Source organism: Puma concolor, chromosome B4 (assembly GCF_028749965.1).
Source record: "Puma concolor isolate L17-30 chromosome B4, mPumCon1.1.hap2, whole genome shotgun sequence".
Taxonomy (NCBI): Eukaryota; Metazoa; Chordata; class Mammalia; order Carnivora; family Felidae; genus Puma; species Puma concolor.
This window is the reverse complement of record NC_141673.1, coordinates 121,381,625-121,398,113: the sequence shown is the minus strand read 5'-3', so window position 1 is coordinate 121,398,113 and position 16,489 is coordinate 121,381,625. Positions and strand designations below refer to the sequence as shown.

The 16,489-nt window shown below is 43.3% G+C and overlaps 1 long non-coding RNA gene across 1 annotated transcript in view; it reads left to right on the top strand.

The window, feature by feature from the left end:
- Positions 1-8,967: 8,967 nt before the first annotated feature.
- LOC147579469 (uncharacterized) overlaps positions 8,968-16,489 on the top strand; it is a 53,908-nt gene continuing 46,386 nt past the window's right edge. Inside the window, exon 1 of the long non-coding RNA XR_015253985.1 lies at positions 8,968-9,125. This is a non-coding gene — a long non-coding RNA (uncharacterized LOC147579469). The remainder of the gene's footprint in view (positions 9,126-16,489) is intronic.

The window sequence follows — 16,489 nt, the reverse complement described above, 5'->3', positions numbered from 1 at the left end:
CCCAAATAGGTAACAGGTAGAGCCGAGAGAACGAGCATGGTAAGCATGCTCATGGGCCTGAAATTCTTCTTCTATCAGGCAGAATATACAATCGCGAATACATTACAAAGATACGAATTAGTATCGAAGAGAAAATGATGTTGCAGATATCACACGGTTTCATGAATTGAAGTACATTTTGGAAATGATTTATGGGTTTTTCTTTTGGCTGAAGCAGATTCTAGCTCAGAGTTTTGAAAGTGCTAGGAATTCTCCCTGCGGGTAAATACGAAGAGGGTGTGAAGCTGTGCTTCTCTCATTCTGCAGCCATGTGTCTCAAGAGCAGACAGACCTTCGAACTTCCACAAAGGCGACCACGTGTGTAGGTGAAATTTAACAGGTATCCACGCAAGATTTGAGAACCACGAGCAGCTTCCAATACAGATATGGAGAGAGATAAAGTGTTTTACAGGCCAACGTTGGCACTATTTTTCTTCTAAGTCACCTGAAAAAAAAAAATGACAAATATTAGAACACTGCTTTGGGTTACACATGGATTGAACAGGTGAATTACCTGGGTCCTGAATGTATATATATATATATATATATATATATATATATATAGTACATTCTACACTATATAGAATGTACTGGGCCACCTGAATGTACTATATATATAAAACCATCCCCTTTTGGTGTCTCATCTGTACAATGGGGATAATAGTAATATCCACTTTATAGAGTTATGATGAAGGTTAAATATTAATGCATGTAAAGCCCTTAGAACTATACCTGCCATAGAGTAAGCCCCTAATTAAAGTAAGACATTTATTACCTAGAAGGGAAAATGGAATAAGCCCTCTTCTTGCAACTGTCAGCAACAAGTGAAAAAAAAAAAAAAAGGTGGAGACAACTCAGCCAGGTAAAATTGGCGGTGAAGGGGCAGATGATGTGGAGGGGCACATCACAAAGGAGATCTATCCTGCTTGCTTGGGAAGGCACTTCTTGTGGGGATGGTGTCTCCCAGTGGGGTGGCCAGGGTGGGCAGGGGCAACCCTCTTAATTCCCTTTACTCAAACTAGGTGTTTGCTTTTGGACTTTTGGCATCTCTGAGCACAAGCTCTAACTCGGGCAGCCTTTGAAGGAAGCTACTCTCCCCCCGCTCGAGACTCAGGGTCCACCTACAAGTAGAAGGGACTCTACTTGTCACCCGTGCTCTCGGCTCTTGCCTTCCTTTGGGAAAACAGCACGTTGTTTGCCTCTTTAAGCGTGTATGGACAGATACTTTTCTTAACGGACCTCTCTAATCAAAGAATCACAGAGCCTCCTCCAGATGTATATTTAGAAATGTTGCCATGGTCACTGTTTCCTGTTTGGGCTTCTGTCATCTGGCTCCTGCAGCCTGAAGGTGAGACTCTTCCAATAGCTCATCGCACACGTCTGTGCCAGCATGGTGGGGGGACAAGGACGGGGGAAGGACCCGTTTTTGCTATCAGCAGCCCTGCTAATTGCTTTCCAATTTTACTGTAATTGGGCAAGTCACCTGGCCTCCATTCTCTCCTTAGGTAAAATGAGGGTATTGGGTGAGCCTGTAAACTCCTTCAAGGTGTGCTGTCATATTTGATAGATGTAACCCCAGCACAAAGAAGTTGACTGACTTTGGGCCGCTAACGTATTTCTTACATACCGATCACAAAAGTGATTTGACCAAACCCCCTTCGACTCAATAACCATCTCAAGGAGATTGGATCTAGTGACCCGGAAGCCACTATTATAGTTGACTTCCCCTTGGGCTCCATGCTGTCTCGTCTGACCTCCCCACACCCTCACTTTACTTGACCAGGCTTTGCTGTTATTTGCTTCTTGAAGGCTCCCAAAGTTCAAACCAGTTCATCAGAAAGATTCCTGGGCTCACAAGACTTCATGGAAATGAAAGCTTTTCACTCCAGCCTGGGCAGGATCAGACTGACCCGGGTGAGACTGTTCTGAGTAAGTATCCTCTGGGACTCTTCTGTCATTGGCGATTGCTGATGTAAAAACTGTTCCATAATACTTTGAATAGGGTCATTTTCCAGACATGATCATGACAACGTCTTTCTAGGTGGCTAGCAACTGTGGAGAGAAGGCATGCAAAGAAAATGCCTAAGCAGACTATGAAGTTGCTGTGAAATTGCAAAACTGTGTTTTTTAATGTATTTTAAGGATCACAAAATGATCAGCAAGAAAGGTTAATACTGACTCTGTCAGTGGCTGGGACACTCTGGGGTGAGCATAAATGGGCCCATGGATATTATATCTGATGATGATGAGATTTACTCTCTATGTATTTGCATCAGCCAGCCATTTAAGTGTGCAGATAGTCTATAAAATGTAGAATATGGACTTGGAATGTTTGGATCAAAGGTTTTGTAGATTATTTCATAAACTTCTCGTGGGTAGGCATTGTGTAATATGTGTTTCCTGATCCCAAGCACCTGACTTTATTACACTCAGAATAAAGGTCTAGGTGCTTCCAATGCGTTTTGAAATGAAGAGAGGAGACACCTATATATGTATCAATAAATTTCATAGTGCGTTCTAGAAATATTTTAAATAAAAATGTGGCCCTCTTGCCTGTGAGAGAACCCCATAGATACTCCTGAGCAAATTACTTCTTTAAAATGTTCTAGTTTCATTTTATCATTCTGGTTTGGGGACCTGGAAGATTTAAGCCATATCAGAATGCATAAAACAAGAAATTTTCTTGGGGGAGCCTGGGTGGCTCAGTCAACTGAGCCTCCGAGTCTTGATGTGGGCTCAGGTCATGATCTCACGGTTCGTAAGCCCCGCATTGCGGTCTGTGCTGACAGCGTGGAATCTGCTTGGGGTTCTGTCTCTCCCTCTTCTGCCCCTCCCCTGCCTTCTCACTTGCGCCCTCTCTCAAAATAAATAAGCTTTAAAAAAAAGAAAAAAGAAATTTTCTTAGTGCAGTTAGTATCTCTCCCTGCCCCCCACGCCCGACCCCGGTTTCTTAGGTTTGAATGCTCTCATGGAGCTTCCAATGGGGATGCTAAAATCTAAAATGTTTCATGAAGCAGATAAAATGATTTAAAGTAGTAAGTTCCTTTACTCATAAGCCAAGTGGTTGCAGACATGCTTTCTTCATTTTTCCCAAGAGCATCGCAAGGCCCAAGAGTACACATCAGCTCATTCATCATGATTCAGAAATTGTTTCAAGGTTTCTCCATGAAGGGTGAGGGTATTTGCATCTCTTTTGAGTTATTTTTTTTAAGTGATGAACTGTTGTAGACCTACAAAAAGTATAAATGACAGTATAATGAACACTCAACGTACTGGCCGCCTGGATTAAGAAGAAGATTGCAAAGACAGTGGGTGTCCCCATGAAACCCTGTCACCCCTCCTCAGTTTTCATACTTTTACTCTATACATATACAGCCTTAAAATTATGATCTTTTTGGCATACCTTTAAATTTATATGAGTCATACCACATATGTCCTTCTTCAAAAACTTTTTTTGTAGGGCGCCTGGGTGACTCAGTCGGTTGAGCATCCAACTTCGTCTCACGGGGCATGATCTGACGTTTGTGAGTTCGAGCCCCGGAACACGGTTCTCTTTGCTGTCAGGGTGGAGCCTGCTTCAGATCCTGTCTCCCTCTCTCTCCGCCCCTCCCCTGCTCATTCCCTCTCTCCCTCCCTCTCTCTCTCTCAAATACAAACATTAAAAAAATTTCGTTTGTTTCTTTAATCATATATTTGTGACATTTAACCATGTTGGCAGAGGTAAGCTCACCTTCACTGATGTTTGGCATTTTCTGAGGTGAACAGACCAAACATTTTCTGACATTTCTCCAAATCTCTTATGCAAGAATCTCTTAGGGATAAATATGTAGGAGTGGAATTGCTCCTACGTAAGGTAGGCACATCTTTACTAAGACCAGCTATGACCAAATTGTTCCTTAACGTGGTTGTGCCCATTTTCCATGGTCTTCTGGAACTGCATCCCTACTGCTCTGCATTCTCACTGACAGTTACCAGAACTTTTTATTTTGACCAATCTGATGAGTGTGAAATAATATACCTTATTGTTTAATAGATATTTCCCCGATCGGTACTGAAGTTAAAAACCTTTGTATATGTTTATTGGCCATTCAGGTTTCCTGTTCTGAGAATTACATTATTATATCATTTGGCTTATTTTTATTTTATTATTATTTTTTAAAATGGTTATTTATTTTTGAGAGAGAAAGAGACAGAGCGTGAGTGGGGGAGGGGCAGAGAGAGGGAGACCCAGAATCGGAAGCAGGCTCCAGGCTCTGAGCTGTCAGCACAGAGCCCGACGCAGGGCTCGAACTCATGGACCACGAGATCATGACCTGAGCCGAAGTCGGCTGCTTAACCGACTGAGCCACCCAGGCTTCCCACATTTTGCTTATTTTTAAAAATTGTTTATCTTCTTAGTGGTTTATAGGAGTTCCTTATAATATTTTGCCACTAATACTTTTTCCCCCAGGCTGTGGTTTCTTGTTTTTTAAATGTTATCTTTTAATTAGCAAATAATTTGGTAACTCTTTTAAAAGTTTTCTCTTTATTTATTTATTTATTTTTAATGTTTATTTGTTTTGAGAGAGCATGAGCTGGAGGGGGGGCGGGGGGGGGGGGACAGAGGATCTGAAGTGGGCTCTGTGCTGAATTTCTCTCTTTTTAAAAATTTTTACTTTTTTGTATTTTGACAGAGGGGAGGGAGGGAGGGTCAGAGACAGAGGGAGAGAATCCCAAGCAGGGTCCAAGCTGTCAGTGCAGAGCCCAACTCGGGGCTTGAACCCACAACCCGTGAGATCATGACCTGAGCTGAAGTCAGAGGCTTAACCAACTGAGTCACCGAGGTGCCCCTAATTTTTTCTTTAATATAGCTTTTCATATCTTGGGGTCATAAAGCTATTTCCCCCAATTTTGTCTCCTAAATGCTTTAAAGTATTTCTCCCCACCCCCATTTAGCTCTTAATTTATCTATACTTGAATTTATAAATGGTGTAGGATAAGGATCTAATTTTATTTTATTTTTTCACTGAATGGAATTTTCTATGCTAGGAAAAGGTGCATTTTTATTAATCCCATTTGGGTTTGTTTTTCTTCTAGAAACTAAGGGATCAGATTATTATCAATTCTGGTAAAACATAAGACATTATCTCTTTGAATATTTTCTTTCCTGCATTCTCTTTATTTTCATTTTCTGGAACTCATGTTAGAACTATATTTGAACTTCTATCTTCCATGTTTCTTGACCTCTTTTTCCTGTTTTTCACATCCTTGATTCCCTGTCTTGCTTTCTGTGCAATTTCCTCACAGTTAACTTCTTTCTTACTAATCTTTTCTTCAGCAGTGTCTAATATGCTGCTTCACATTTCTAAGTTTTTAATTTCAATGATTATATTTTTCATACGTATGACTTGTATTTTATTTTTTTCAAATCTATCTTATCTTTTTAAACAGTGTTATTCTTTTCTCATGTCCAAGTTCTCTTTGGCTTTTGATTTTGGCATACTTGTTCTATGTCTCTGATAATTTTGTTATCTGAAGTTCTTCCACTATGTGTTGATGTTATGATGATTTTCAGTATGGTTTCTTTGACTATTTGTAAATTTTGGATTGTGAAATCATCTCAAGTGGGACTTCTTGGTGGGAATCTGGCACAACTTCCAGAGTGACTTCTGATCTCCTGCTGCCGAGGATATTTCTAGATTGGTAAGACTTTTGTTTGTTTGTTTATTTGGTACCTTTTTGGCTCAGACATCTCTAGACAATGGAATAAGTGCATGACTACATATTTTGGGGGGAGATAATTATTTTTTCCAACTGAAGCCAAGATAAACAGTCTTCTTTTCTTGGGTGGCTTTTTAAAATTTTTTTAATTTTTAATTTTTACCTTTTACAGAGGGGGTGAAACCTTCTGGAAACTCTTTTGATTCAAGTTTTTTAGTTCTACCTCCCTTTCCTCAGAAAGTCTCCAGGCATTATCTGTTGCTCATGTGGTGATTGAGAACCTAAAGTTTTGGTTCCAAAGACATGCAAAACCCTGTAGAACTGTTTAGTATTATCAGTTTATTCTTTCCAGTTTAAGTGTTTCAGTCATTTTTGGCCACTGTAAATTTCTCTTGTGTAATTAATTACCTTTGGTTTTATAGCAGGGGCATTTTCAACTCCCAGACCTCCAGAAAGCAAAGTCTGTGTGTTTAACTCTTGCAGCTTAAGCTATTCAAATAACAGTCTTGGGGTCAGAAGAAAATGATTTAACCAGTAACAGAGCCAAATGATCACAGAGTCTAATATAAATGTGTTTATTTTTTTATTATTTTTTAAAATGTGTACTTTAAAAATTGGTATCGTGCTTTTTGCCTGCATTAGACTGTATCTTCAGGAGAATAAGTTGCTCTTGACTAAAAATGTTTTTCTTCTTTCAACAGGTGAGTGGTACGTGTCTATGATCTGCCTGACAGTGTGGGATGTACTTCAGATTTCAGTGCAGTGACTACTGACTTATTTCTCGCTTGGCTGAGAGTTACACAAGCCCATGTGTGCATTGGAAACATCACAATCAACGTAGCGCAGATCTTCTATGTGGAAAAGGTCTCCTTAGAACAAAACAGAAGCGAGATTAAGTGGTGCTGGAATTTTGACAATGTTGTCATGAACTGCTGCCAATTAAAAGCAATTAGCTCATTGTTCTTTATTAACTGGACATGCCGATTAATGGGGCTCCAAGGGCTCATGGTCTGAATCTGATTTGATCTCTTTTTACGAGTAATTATGACTCAAGGGAAGACTCGATAGATGTATCTACCAGTATACGTATGTGTATGTCCATATTTTTCTCTGAGAAACAGTATCCTGTAATTTGTACCAATTTTCTCAAAAATGAACTTTTCCAGTTGGGCAAGCTTGGTTTAGTTGGCAAGAGAATGCATGAAAGCACCCACGTACCTCTACCGATTTGGTGGACACATAAAGAGTACGGTCATGCAGTTCATTTACGTGTGCCTCTCCTGAAAGGTTGCTGCAGGGGATCTTGAAACAAAGTGTTCTTTTGAGAAGAAAAGAATCAAAATTAAAAACTAATTTTACTATTTTTATTACCTTATTAAGAAAAATTTTTAAATTATTATTTTATCTTACGGCTACTCCAGAAAGTTTCTCTGCCTTTCCACGGCCGAGGGTATAAGGATCAAGTAACAATAACTACTTCTTGGGCAAAAGAGATCATAGGAAGTCTGTTCCAAGGTCACTGTGACCTTAAAGCAAGCCAGAGCACAAGCAATCTCCACATTGCTCTTTCCATGGTCCCAAGCTCAGAAACCACAAATGACATCCCTTGAGTACAAAGCCAGAAGGGAAAAATATCCATTACTGCATCGTTATGACTTCTTTGACATTTCTCTCACCGATGACTGAGAGGTCCACAGGATCCCAATCCATGGGATCCCAACAGCTAAGGGTGATAGAAAAGTCTGTGGGGCTACTTTGCTTCTCTCAGAGTTGATGTGACTAGCAGGACTCCAAAGCTGCCTAAAATTGAATTTGTGATTTCTTCGACTCCATAAATCATCAATGAATGAATGAGTGATTTAAAACACACTTAGTGAGAGTCTACCAGGTGTTTGGGTGGAAGCGACAGAGGCAGTTAAGAACGAGTTCTTGCCCGGAAGGAATTCACAGGGTGGTGATGGAGGTCAATGCAATAGATGGCTGTCATGTGGATGAAGCAGGGGCACAGGTCCAGTTGTGGGAATGTGGAGGAGAGGCTCAGGGAGGGACCTTGGGTGAGGGACCTCTGACTTGAATAAAAAGGGAATTGCAATGTGCAGCTAAGGCTACAATGGTAATGATGTTGCAATATTTAAGTGTATCACATCAACACATTGTATACCTTAAACCTACACAACGTTACATGTCGTTTTTATCTCAATTAACAAAAGAAGGGAATTGCCCATGTGTTAGTCAAGTGAAGTATTCTCAATCATCAGAGAAAAGCAAAACTTAGGAATACAGCAGGCATGGCTGTTTTTTGTAGTGAACTGTTCCATTTGATTATCCTCGTTTTTGTTTAATTTTTGTTAAGATTTTATTTTTCAAGTAGTGTCTACACTCAGTGTGGGGCATGAACCCACAACCCCAAGATCAAGAGTCTCACCCTCCATGGACTGAGCCAGCCAGGTGCCCCTGTTTAATTTTTCTTACCTTGACAACATAGGCTCTACTATTATGTACAGTGTTCTTTTTAGAAGCAAAAGCATCTCACCATGTGAATAGCTTAGATGTTGTAGGTCATAATGTACACCTAGTAAGTGCTTGCTCTGTCATCCACTCCTGGACTGGGCCTGACTTGCCAGGAAGAGATGCCATGGGGGGGTTATGAGAAATAAGCCCACTGACCCAATCAGAGAAAGGATGCAGAGACTTGGAGCACAGTGAGGCGAGGCTTTAATCAATGTTCTTGCAAGAGTGGGTGTCTGATGGACAGGCACACTGGGGGCAGTTACAGCAGACCATTTATCTCCTAGTGTGCAAGTCCCTCCCCTGGTCCCTCATTGGCTGGGCACTACAGAGGTAAGTCCCTCCCCTGGTCCCTCATTGGCTGAACGCTACAGAGGTTACATACAGCCTTACCTGGATGTCGCCTGCGCCCATGTAAGGCAAAAAGTAGTCTGATTGGAACAAGTGTACATTTCTGGAGGTGAGGCAGAGACTTTCAGTGTTCTGTGTTCTTTGGTGCCTGCTTATTGCAAAGCCTGCAAAAATAAGGCCACAAATTGGAGAGGGGAAGAAGAAATAGGAAGTGAAGTGTCTAAGGGTTTGGGACTTCATTGTGGTGGTGGGCGGGGGGAAGGGGGTTCTCACATATTTTCAATAGGTTGTAAACCTATTAATTAGATAGCACAGCCTTTATTTGGTATTTCTGAAAAAGAATCATCTCCCTTACTTCTCACAGGGTGACAATGGACACTTCCTGTGCTCAGGAAGCACATCAGCTGGGAGACTCGGAGTGGCCATAGCCCTGAATTTCAGCGTGGAGTCAGCATGAAACCAAATGTACCTTACGGCTGCGGTGATGAGAGCGAAGCTTTTACCATTTGTTTTGGACTCCCGCGCTGGTAAATAGTAGACGGCTGACAGTCGATTGACAGGAAGGAGGGTAGCTTTAGGATGAAGACATGGAAAATGGTGGCAAACTCTCAGAGATTCCCAGGACAAAGCGTTCTCCCTCCCCATTCCAACGAACTGACAATTTCCTATAAAAAATTTAGGAAATTTTTAAAATGTTTATTGATTTTTTATTTATTTGGGGAGAAAGAGAGAGCGTGCACGCACAGGTGAGCAGGGGAGGGGCAGGGAGGGTGAGATCGCGACCTGAGCTGAAATCAGGAATCGGACGCTTTACTGACCGGGCCGTCCAGGTGCCCCGGAAATTCTTTATTATTGAAAGGAAATAATGTAATTCAACACAAATTCATTGAGTGCTAGCTTTTGGACAGCTACTGTAATGAGTTGTGGGTTTACAACGGTGGAAAAAGACTTGTTTCTACCTCAAGTTGCTCACAATGTAGACAGACTCTTAGACAGGTGACCATGCCCACTGATTCCCCGACCAGACTGATCAAGTGCAGGCCCTGATTTTCCATCCCAGATCTACCCGGAACTGCCTGTCATGCCATCATTTTGTTTGCATTTCCTACCTCCAGATCCCAGTCGTAATTAATACTTTATCGATTTACCTTGCTACGTTTGTGGAATTGCTCAGCTACATGCAACCCCGGTTCTTTAATTTATAGAATCAGGCTCAGTCTCTAAACTACCTCTGTCCCTGAACCCCCACTCCTGCTCAGTATCTCTCCCCCTCCCCATGTTAACCTTGGCCCCTATTTATCCTCAGTCTTTGGTCTTGTCCTCATCCCCTACCACACCCTGCCCATCCAAAATCTCATTTACTCAAATGACTTACGTATATCCTGCCATTTTTTTTTTAATTTTTTTTTTCAACGTTTATTTATTTTTGGGACAGAGAGAGACAGAGCATGAACGGGGGAGGGGCAGAGAGAGAGGGAGACACAGAATTGGAAACAGGCTCCAGGCTCTGAGCCATCAGCCCAGAGCCTGACGCGGGGCTCGAACTCATGGACCGTGAGATCGTGACCCGGCTGAAGTCGGACGCTTAACCGACTGCGCCACCCAGGCGCCCCTATCCTGCCATTTTTGAACCCCTGTAGACTTCAGCAACATGGAGCTAAAATAAAAAAATGGAAAATCACTCATAAGAGTTGCATCCTGGGGGTCGTAACCCATTACTTTTTTTTTTTTTTTTTGATGTTTATTTATTTTTGAGAGAGACAGAGACAGAATGCGAGTGGGTTAGGGGCAGAGAGAGGGGGAGGCACAGAATCCAAAGCAGGCTCCAGGCTCCGAGCTGTCAGCACAGAGCCCGACGCGGGGCTGCAACTCACAAGCTGTGAGATCATGACCTGAGCCGAAGTCGGATGCTCAACCCACTGAGCCACCCAGGCGCCCCACGGTGTAACCCATTAGTGGCCAATTGCAAAAAATCAAGCGAGGACGCTGGAAGAACTGAAGGGGGCAGCAGAGGAACAAGCATGCTTTCTGGTTCTGGTGCTGGAAGAAAAACCAATACAGGAATCCCAGCTTCATCCAATTTTCTCTCACCTTTGTGCTATTTTTCTTCATGTTTTCATTTCTCCCCCTTTTATCCCTAATTCATCTGTTTCTCTCTCCTTCTCATTTCCTTTTTGAGTCTTCCCAATTGCTTCTGAAGGCTTTGTGCAAGCAGAGAGATAATTTCTAGTTGGTTTTTTTTTTTCCCCTATCCATCCCGAAATATTAAATTTGCCATCCTTTGCCTCTTTTTTTTTTATCCATTTTAAATCTTACGAAATAAATGGGCTCTAGGGAGTGTTAAAAAGCAAAAACAAAGGGCCCCAAATGGCATCACTCAGGTTACGGCTTAAGTCAGTAACCCAGGGCTTAAGGCTTAACCTAATTGCAGTTTCAACCCATCCCAGAAATGTAAGTCTTAACGGGTCAGTCAGGAATTTTCTGATACTCACCAGAGAGGTTTCTGTCTGTAGGCCTTCTCTGTCCCCCAGAGGAAGAGGAGATTATTTGCATACTAAGACCCTCTGCCCTTCCTCCTAAGGGAAGTGATCTTGCCGTAAACAATTCTTTCTTGTCTTTAGCTAATAACTCTCTTGCCTGACCCTCCTTCCTATAAAAACCTTCCATTTTTTTTAAAGTTTATTTATTTATTTTTGAGAGAGAGCGAGAGAGAGCACAAGCATGTGTGTTTAAGGGGAAGAGAGAGAGGGAGAGAGAGAGAATCCCAATCAGGCTCTGCACTGTCAGCATGGAACCCAGTATGGGGCTTGAACTCACGAACTGTGAGGTCATGACCTGAGCTGAAATCAAGAGTCGGTCACTTAACTGATGGAGCCACCCAAACCTTCCATGTTGTACAGCTTCTCAGGGCTCCCCTCTGATTTGATATAAGGGATGCTGCCCTATTCATGAATTATTTAATAGAACCAATTAGGTCTTCAGATTTACGCAGCTGAATTTTGTTTTTCAACAGAACTATTGCAATAAAGTATGTTCTGTATCGTCTTTAATACAAAACTTACAAAAATAATACTGGCTGTGTAAAATTAACAAATGTGATTTTAAGCAATTGCCTTTAGAACTTCTAGCCATTGGTTAAATTACTTAAAGCGCTTTCTCAGGAGTATCCATCCACCTGTCCCTGAGGGTCAAACCTATTCTGCTACTTGTTTTTGTAAAGAAAGTTTTATTGGAACATTGCCATGCTCATTTGTTTACCTAGAATCTATGAACGCTTTTGCACGGCAACAGCAAAGTTGAGTGGCCCTGACGGACTGTAGGTCCTGCAGAACCTAAAATATTTACTTTCTGGTTTTTACAGTTTGTAGACCCTGCTCTAGGTGTCTGTATTAATTCACTGAGGCTAAATTATGCAGCAGTGGCAGATGGTTGGAAACCTCTATGGCTTACAGGGGCACCTGGGTGGTTCAGCTGGTTAAGCCTCCGATTTCGGCTCAGGTCGTGATCTCGCAGTCTGTGAGTTCGAGTCCCACATCCGGCTCTGTGCTGACGGCTCAAAGCCTGGAGCCTGCTTCAGATTCTGTGTCTCCCTCTCTGCCCCTCCCTCATTCTCTTTCTCTCTCTCTCTCAAGTAAAATAAACATTAAAAAAAAAAAACTTAAAAAAAAAACAAATTTCAGTGGTTTACAACAAAGGGCTAGTTTTTAACTCACATGATGCAATCTTTGAAGGTGAGCTTTGATGTTTCACTCCGGGACTTGGGCTGAAGGAACAGCTCCCATATGGAATAGTGTTGACTTAGGAGAAAGGGAACAGAAAGAAGGTGTGGAATCATGATAGCTCCTAAAACTGATGCCGTAGCCTGGGCCTGAGGACCCAGAGAGGATCCTATGGGACCAACCAAGAAGGTCCTTGGCTTCACACAGGATAGAGATCAAATGTGAGCCAGCGGGAGGTGAGAGCAGAGTTTATTGAGGATGTAGAGAGAGTACAGATACAGACGGACCATCCAGGAGACTCAGAAGGAAAAGGAGCATGAGTCTCATCTTTGCTTGGGGTCTTGGGTTTTTACTGGTGACTGTGGTCTGGTGCACCTGTCCACTCAGGCATCCAAGAACTGATCCGAACATGGACAGGGGCCAGGTGTCCTTCAGAGCTCACTCAACACCTGAAGCCGGGGGGGGGGGGGTTTGATGTCAAGGTGTTTGCGGTCAGTGGTCTTGGAGAACGTTTATGGAGACCCTGCATAATCACTACCTAGATGTTATCTATCCTGCTGGAAGACTCCAAAGAAATCATTAACTCCTTGGCCATGTTTTACAAGGAGGACATACATTAAGGCCCACATGCACAAGCAGGGAAGGGACAGAGAGAGAGGGAGAGAGAGAATCCCAAACAGGCTCCATGCTGTCTGCGCAGAGCCAGACTCGGGGCTGGAACTCATGAACTCATGAGATCGTGACCTGAGCTGAAATCAAGAGTTGGAGGCTTAACCGACTGAGCCACCCAGGCGCTCCTGCTTTAAGCACCCTCAAAAGGGACATGACTCAGGGTGTCCAGGCTTTCCTCGACCCCTGGGTTCTCTTCTCCATTCAGTTCTGAACATGCCCTCTTTTGTCCCAGCTCTAACGGAACTAAACATGAGTTCACTCCCTGGTGAGTTACAGACAGAGACTGCACCAGGTGGGGTTGTCACACAAAGGAAACTTTATCTGTAGAAGATAAGGAGGTCACGGGGAATAACTTCCAAAGCCATGACTCCTAGAGTGGGTGTGACTGGGTTTCTTTCGTTTTGGGTTAGGAGGAATATTCAGGAAGGGGAGTTTTGACATCACATATGAAGGCAGGCATAAGGTTGCACAGGTGTACTTAAAAAACATGCCTCTACTCATATCATATGTTATGTCAGAGAAGCTTGTGCTCCTGCGTGGGCGGAGATTGTAACACTATAATCAGGTAGAGGTCGCTGTCCGACAACCTGTGGTCCATCTGGCAGGTATGAGTCAGTGGTTGAGCTCAACCTGGTGTAGCAACTCCAGAGCTCTTCCTGTTTGCATCTAAAAGATAAGGTTCAGGGAACCTGGGTGGCTCGGTCAGTTAAGCGTCCAACTTGGGCTCAGGTCACGATCTTGTAGGTTGTGAGTTCAAGCCCGCATGGGGCTCTCTACTGTCCTTGCAGGCCTGCTTGGAATTCTCCATCTCCCTCGCTCTCTGCCCCTCCCCCACTCGCTCGCTCACTCTCCCTCAAAAATAAGTAAACATAAAAAATTTTTTTTTTAAAGTTAAAGTTAACATTCCCGTGAAGAAGGCAGGTCAGTGATGGTCTTGCTGGTGGACAGCTTTAACCTCATCAACTCTGTGGGGCACAATTTCACAATCACCTACCTCTCCCCAATCCCTGACACTCCAACTGTGCTCTTCGAAATTCACTCTGTTCACTTCTCTATCTCTGCAAATTCTTCTCTAAACCATCCCCTTCATCTTCTTGCTCTGAATGAAACCTAGCTCTTCCCTGAGGCCACTGCTGCCTCAACAGATCTTTCAAAGGACGTGCTTTTCTTGCCTACACCCTGGCTCCCTTTGGACACAGCGGGTGGAAGGATATCCTCCTTTTCCCCACACTGCCACTTCCAGGCCTTTCTCCTCCCCTCCGCCTTAATACTTTCAGCCCCGAATCTCCTATCAAGAGACATTGCCAGGGGGCTTGGGTGGCTCAGTCGGTTAACCATCTGACTTTGGCTCGGGTCATGATCTCGCGGTTGTTGAGTTTGAGCCCCACATAGGGCTCTGTACTGTCAGCACAGAGCCGGCTTCAGATCCTCTATCCCCCTCTCTCTGCCCTTCCCTCACTCTCTCTCTCTCTCTCTCAAAAATAAACAAACAAAAAAAATTATCAAAAAAAAAAAAAAAAAAAAAAAAAAAGACAGACATTGCCACCCACTGCCTCTCCTTGTTGCAGACCGTGGGTCATTCCTGCTCATTCCTTGAGGACATTAGCTCCTGACACACTAACTCCTTTAAGGACAGTCCTGTCATCATTCTTGTGACATAAATGTCTGTGCTTTTAACTCCTTGATCTCCCAGTTTGTTACCTCCCCTCGTGGAATGGCCTTGGGTCCAACCCTTCCTCATCACGTTCCCCTTGTTCATTGTCTTGATCTTCTTGTTACCAGTGATAACATTCCAAAGTTCCCATTGTAAGCAGCCCCACTCTCTAACCATCATCTTGTATCTGTCTAACTCATTTCCTCTGGGATTCTTTTTTTTTTTTTTTTTTAATGTTTATTTTTGAGAGACAGAACGTGAGCAGGGGAGGGGCAGAGAGAGAGAATCCAAAGTAGGGCTCCAGTCCTGAGCTGTCAGTCCAGAGCCTGACGTGGGACTCTTGAACCCACAGACCGCAAGGTGATGACCTGAGCTGAAGTCAGACGCTTAACTGAATGAGCCACCCAGGCGCCCCAAGGTTTTGGGATTCTAACTCCAATAATGGTTGGACCCCATTGGGACCTCCAATACCACTTTTGCTCTGTCCCACTCTGCCCGGCTGAGGATCCGTGGTCCATCATGCACACAACATCCATTGCATTGTTCCCCCTGGTGAAAAGTTCAACTCTTCACCCATTGCAGCTGGACAGGGCTTGAGAAAAACATGCTTGTTAAATTCATGGACTGTTTTAGTCCATTCTAGCTGCTAAAACAAAATACCACAGACGGGGTGGCATATAAACAACAGAAATTTATTTTTTACAGTTCTAGAGGCTGGAGGGTCTGAGATCAAGGCACCAACATGGTCATTCTGGTGAGAGCCCTCTCCCTGGCTCATACCTGGTGCCTTCTGGCTGTATCCTCCCATGGTAGAAGGAGACCAGGAGCTCTCTGGGGTCTCTTTTATAAGACTGCTAAGTCCGTGAGGGCTCCACCCCCATTACCTAAGCACTTCTCCAAAGCCCCACATCCTAATACTATCACATCAGACACTGGGATTTCAACCTATGAATTTTGGGGACATTTATACATGGCATGAATCTTAAGTGAGGTCCTAGAGCTATAGGTCATGACTACCATAACTATGTAGTCTGTTTCCTTTCCAGCTGTTCTAGATAAACCTTCCACACTTTCTCCTTTCCCTTCAAGCTCTCAACATCTTCTCCCTCTCAGCTGGATGACATAGTATTTTACTGAGTAAATGGGAGCAAAGAGAAGATTCCTTCCACACGTTCCCCCTTCCATCTGATCCCTTGTAGTCCTCTTGGTCCTGTGGAAGAACTGACTTTGTTTCTATCTCAAGTCACATCTCACGCCCCCCTCTGGTGTAGTAGATCCTTTCCTTCCTACCTAATCAAGGACTCTGTTCCAATATCTGTCTGGATTCTTGTTTAATATATTAATACTATCAGCAAACAAACATGCTGTCGTTTTTTCCATCTTAAAGTGCCTCTCTTGACCCCACGTATCCTTCCGGGTACTGCCACATTCTTCTGCACCTCTCAGAAGAGTTGTCTCTAGTCATTCCCTCCTTTTCCTGTCCTTCACCCCTCTGCAATTCGGCTTCCATTCCTCTCCCCCACCAACTCACTAACAAGGCTTTCACATTGTATTCCAATGGCCTGTTGTGTGTCTCCATCTGAATTTACTTCCCAGCAGCATTTGATAAGCCGATCTCTTTCTCTTTAAAGTATATTATTTCACCTTCCAAGACACTGTAGGTTCCTTGTTTTCTTTCTACCTTGCTGGCTGGTGCTTCTCAGTCTTCTTCGCTTGTCCCTCCCCTCCCTCCGTGTTGCTATTACAGTACTTCTGCGATTCTCCATCATTCATTTTCTCTTCTCTAACTAACTATGCTTCTTCCTGAGGGAGACTATTCAGTCCCATGAGTTTAAATGCCCCAATT